The sequence below is a fragment of the Stegodyphus dumicola genome, chromosome 2, assembly GCF_044657685.1.
Source record: "Stegodyphus dumicola isolate Sdum_Otavi_A_Nest chromosome 2, ASM4465768v1".
Classification (NCBI taxonomy): Eukaryota; Metazoa; Arthropoda; class Arachnida; order Araneae; family Eresidae; genus Stegodyphus; species Stegodyphus dumicola.
The window spans coordinates 286,291,776-286,297,783 of NC_140769.1; positions in this window are offsets into that span (position 1 = coordinate 286,291,776).

The window sequence follows — 6,008 nt, forward strand, 5'->3', positions numbered from 1 at the left end:
GTTTTTGTTTTAACATTACGGCGAAAAGGCCTGGACCCCCCATGGTGAGCCGCGATTGGCGAGCATGGTGAGGAAGGCCGAAACCCTGTTAGGGCACGTTTCAAATTTCAAGTCGATCGGACAATTAGGGCCCGAGATATGGGGAGTCAAATTTTGGCCCATTTCCGTGAACCCATCGAAATTTCGGACGGTTGCGCCGAGGTCAAATTTGAACTACGAGAAAACGCTTGCGGGGGATTTTTCATGTGTGTCAATGGGAAGTATTGTGTGAGCGGTTTGAAATTCGGTGCAACGGTTATAGGGAATTGTCGCGGCCGAAATGTGTCAAATTCGTGAACTTTGACCCTATGAAAGTCGCGTCCTATTGGGCCTAGAGAGAAACTTTTTTTTAAATTGATGTACTCTTCGAGAGCAACATTTTGGCTATCTCGGATTTTTAAAATTCGCGAATGGAGTTTCTGTAGAGAATTTCCGTTCGATTTTTGGACTATTTTTTAAACATTCAACAATTCGCCATAACAAAACTATGGAAGCTAGGACCACCAAATTTGGAGCGTTTGTAGGTAAAAATAGGGAGCCCTTTCACACCAAAATTTGCGACATTCTTTCGAACCGTTTCGGAGATATTCGCGAGTTTTTGTTTTCACATTACGCCGAAAAGGCTTGGACCCCCCATGGTGAGCCGCGATTTGCGAGCATGGGAAGGAAGGCCGAAACCCTCTTAGGCCACTTTCAAATTTCAAGTCGATCGGACAATTACGGCCCGAGATATGGGGGGTCAAAATTTGTCCCATTTCCGTGACCCCATCGAAATTTCGGACGCTTGCGCCAGGGTCAAATTTGAGCTACGAGAAAACGCTTGCGGGGGATTGTTCATGTGTCTCAATGGGAAGTACTGTGTGAGCGGTTTGAAATTCGGTGCAACGGTTATAGGGAATTGTCGCAGCCGAAATGTGTCAAATTCGTGAACTTTGACCCTATGAAAGTCGGGTCCTATTGGGCCTAGAGAGAAACTTTTTTTTAAATTGATGTACTCTTCGAGAGCAACATTTTGGCTATATCGGATTTTTAAAATTCGCGAATGGAGTTTCTGTAGAGAATTTCCGTTCGATTTTTGGACTATTTTTTAAACATTCAAAAATTCGCCATAACAAAACTATGGAAGCTAGGACCACCAAATTTGGAGCGTTTGTAGGTAAAAATAGGGAGCCCTTTCACACCAAAATTTGCGACATTCTATCGAACCGTTTCAGATATATTCGCGAGTTTTTGTTTTAACTTTACGGCGATAAGGTCCGGAACCCCATGGTGAGCCGCGATTGGCGAGCATGGGGAGGAAGGCCGAAACCGTGTTCGGCCACGTTTCAAATTTCAAGTCGATCGGACAATTAGGGCCCGAGATATGGGGGGTGAAAGTTTGGCCCATTTCCGTGACCCCATCGAAATTTCGGACGCTTGCGCCGGCGTCAAAATTTGAGCTATGCGAAAACGCTTGCGGGGGATTGTTCATGTGTCTCAATGGGAAGTACTATGTGAGCGGTTTGAAATTCGGTGCAACGGTTATAGGGAATTGCCGCGGCCGAAATGTGTCAAATTCGTGAACTTTGACCCTATGAAAGTCGGGTCCTATTGAGCCTAAAGAGAAACTTTTTTTTTCTAAATTGATGTACTCTTCGAGAGCACCATTTTGGCTATCTCGGATTTTTAAAATTCGCGAATGGAGTTTCTGTAGGGAATTTCCGTTCGATTTTTGGGTTATTTTTTAAACATTCAAAAATTCGCCATAAAAAACTATGCAAGCTAGGACCACCAAATTTGGAGGGTTTGTACGTAGAAATAGGGAGCCCTTTCACAGCAAAATTTGCGACATTCTATCGAACCGTTTCGGAGATATTCGCGAGTTTTTGTTTTAACATTACGGTGAAAAGGCCTGGGCCCCCCATGGTGAGCCGCGATTGGCGAGCATGGGGAGGAAGGCCGAAACCCTGTTAGGCCACGTTTCAAATTTCAAGTCGATCGGACAATTAGGGCCCGAGATATGGGGGGTCAAATTTTGGCCCATTTCCGTGAACCCATCGAAATTTCGGACGGTTGCGCCGGGGTCAAAAAATGAGCTACGAGAAAACGCTTGCGGTGGAATCTTTCATGTGTTTCAATGGGAAGTACTGTGTGAGCGGTTTGAAATTCGGTGCAACGGTTATAGGGAATTGTCGCAGCCGAAATGTGTCAAATTCGTGAACTTTGACCCTATGAAAGTCGGGTCCTATTGGGCCTAGAGAGAAACTTTTTTTTTAAATTGATGTACTCTTCGAGAGCAACATTTTGGCTATATCGGATTTTTAAAATTCGCGAATGGAGTTTCTGTAGAGAATTTCCGTTCGATTTTTGGACTATTTTTTAAACATTCAAAAATTCGCCATAACAAAACTATGGAAGCCAGAACCACCAAATTTGGAGCGTTTGTAGGTAAAAATAGGGAGCCCTTTCACACCAAAATTTGCGACATTCTATCGAACCGTTTCAGATATATTCGCGAGTTTTTGTTTTAACTTTACGGCGATAAGGTCCGGAACCCCATGGTGAGCCGCGATTGGCGAGCATTGGGAGGAAGGCCGAAACCATGTTCGGCCACGTTTCAAATTTCAAGTCGATCGGACAATTAGGGCCCGAGATATGGGGGGTGAAAGTTTGGCCCATTTCCGTGACCCCATCGAAATTTCGGACGCTTGCGCCGGGGTCAAAATTTGAGCTATGCGAAAACGCTTGCGGGGGATTGTTCATGTGTCTCAATGGGAAGTACTATGTGAGCGGTTTGAAATTCGGTGCAACGGTTATAGGGAATTGCCGCGGCCGAAATGTGTCAAATTCGTGAATTTTGACCCTATGAAAGTTGGGTCCTATTGCGCCTAAAGAGAAACTTTTTTTTTCTAAATTGATGTACTCTTCGAGAGCACCATTTTGGCTATCTCGGATTTTAAAATTCGCGAATGGAGTTTCTGTAGGGAATTTCCGTTCGATTTTTGGGCTATTTTTTAAATATTCAAAAATTCGCCATAAAAAACTATGGAAGCTAGGACCACCAAATTTGGAGGGTTTGTACGTAGAAATAGGTAGCCCTTTCACACCAAAATTTGCGACATTCTATCGAACCGTTTCGGAGATATTCGCGAGTTTTTGTTTTAACATTACGGCGAAAAGGCCTGGACCCCCCATGGTGAGCCGCGATTGGCGAGCATGGTGAGGAAGGCCGATACCCTGTTAGGCCACGTTTCAAATTTCAAGTCGATCGGACAATTAGGGCCCGAGATATGGGGGGTCAAATTTTGGCCCATTTCCGTGAACCCATCGAAATTTCGGACGGTTGCGCCGGGGTCAAAAAATGAGCTACGAGAAAACGCTTGCGGTGGAATCTTTCATGTGTTTCAATGGGAAGTACTGTGTGAGCGGTTTGAAATTCGGTGGAACGGTTATAGGGAATTGTCGCAGCCGAAATGTGTCAAATTCGTGAACTTTGACCCTATGAAAGTCGGGTCCTATTGGGCCTAGAGAGAACCTTATTTTTAAATTGATGTACTCTTCGAGAGCAACATTTTGGCTATCTCGGATTTTTAAAATTCGCGAATGGAGTACTGTAGAGAATTTCCGTTCGATTTTTGGACTATTTTTTAAACATTCAAAAATTCGCCATAACAAAACTATGGAAGCTAGGACCACCAAATTTGGAGCGTTTGTAGGTAAAAATAGGGAGCCCTTTCACACCAAAATTTGCGACATTCTATTGAACCGTTTCGGAGATATTCGCGAGCTTTTGTTTTTACATTACGCCGAAAAGGCTTGGACCCCCCATGGAGAGCCGCGATTGGCGAGCATGGGAAGGAAGGCCGAAACCCTGTTAGGCCACGTTTCAAATTGCAAGTCGATCGGACAATTAGGGCCCGAGATATGGGGGGTCAAAGTTTGGCCCATTTCCGTGACCCCATCGAAATTTCGGACGCTTGCGCCGGGGTCAAATTTGAGCTACGAGAAAGCGCTTGTGGGGGATTGTTCATGTGTCTCAATGGGAAGTACTGCGTGAGCGGTTTGAAATTCAGTGCAACGGTTATAGGGAATTGTCGCGGCCAAAATGTGTCAAATTCGTGAACTTTGACCCTATGAAAGTCGGGTCCTATTGGGCCTAGAGAGAAACTTTTTTTTAAAATTGATGTAATCTTCGAGAGCAACATTTTGGCTATTTCGGATTTTTAAAATTCGCTAATGGAGTTTCTGTAGGGAATTTCCGTTCGATTTTTCGGCAATTTTTTAAACATTCAACAATTCGCCATAACAAAACTATGGAAGCTAGGACCACCAAATTTGGAGCGTTTGTAGGTAAAAATAGGGAGCCCTTTCACACCAAAATTTGCGACATTCTATCGAACCGTTTCGGAGATATTCGCGAGTTTTTGTTTTCACATTACGCCGAAAAGGCTTGGACCCCCCATGGTGAGCCGCGATTTGCGAGCATGGGAAGGAAGGCCGAAATCCTGTTAGGCCACGTTTCAAATTTCAAGTCGATCGGACAATTAGGGCCCGAGATATGGGAGGTCAAAGTTTTACCCATATCCGTGACCCCTTCGAAATTTCGGACGCTTGCGCCGGGGTCAAAAATTGAGCTATGAGAAAACGCTTGCGGGGGATTGTTCATGTGTCTCAATGGGAAGTACTATGTGAGCGGTTTGAAATTCGGTGCAACGGTTATAGGGAATTGCCGCGGCCGAAATGTGTCAAATTCGTGAACTTTGACCCTATGAAAGTCGGGTCCTATTGGGCCTAGAGAGAAACTTTTTTTTCTAAATTGATGTACTCTTCGAGAGCAACATTTTGGCTATCTCGGATATTTAAAATTCGCGAATGGTGTTTCTGTAGGAAATTTCCGTTCGATTTTTGGGCTATTTTTTAAACCTTCAAAAATTCGCCATAAAGAAACTATGCAAGCTAGGACCACCAAATTTGGAGGGTTTGTAGGTAAAAATAGGGAGCCCTTTCACAGCAAAATTTGCGACATTCTATCGAACCGTTTCGGAGATATTCGCGAGTTTTTGTTTTAACATTACGGCGAAAAGCCCTGGACCCCCCATGGTGAGCCGCGATTGGCGAGCATGGGGAGGAAGGCCGAAACCCTGTTAGGCCACGTTTCAAATTTCAAGTCGATCGGACAAATAGGGCCCGAGACATGGGGGGTCAAATTTTGGCCCATTTCCGTGACTTTTGGGGCGGCCCCCATCGAAATTTCGGTCGCTTGCGCCAGGGTCAAAAATTGAGCTACGAGAAAACGCTTGCGGGGGATTGTTCATGTGTCTCAATGGGAAGTACTGTGTGAGCGGTTTGAAATTCGGTGCAACGGTTATAGGGAATTGTCGCGGCCGAAATGTGCCAAATTCGTGAACTTTGACCCTATGAAAGTCGGGTCCTTCGAGCCTAGAGAGAAACTTTTTTTTTAAATTGATGTAATTTTCGAGAGCAACGTTTTGGCTATCTCGGATTTTTAAAATTCGCGAATGGAGTTTCTGTAGGGAATTTCCGTTCGATTTTTCGGCAATTTTTTAAACTTTCAAAAATTCGCCATAAAAAACTACGGAAGCTAGGACCACCAAATTTGGAGGGTTTGTAGGTAAAAATAGGGAGCCCTTTCACACCAAAATTTGCGACATTCTATCGAACCATTTCGGAGATTTTCGCGAGTTTTTGTTTTAACATTACGGCGAAAAGGTCCGGACCCCCATGGTGAGCCGCGATTGGCGAGCATGGGGAGGAAGGCCGAATCCCTATTCAGCCACGTTTCAAATTTCAAGTCGATCGGACAATTAGGGCCCGGGATATGGGGGGTCAGAGTTTGGCCCATATCCGTGACCCCATCGAAATTTCGGACGCTTGCGCCGGGGTCAAAAGTTGAGAAAAGTATGAGAAAACGCTTGCGGGGGATTGTTCATGTGTCTCAATGGGATGTACTATGTGAGCGGTTTAAAATT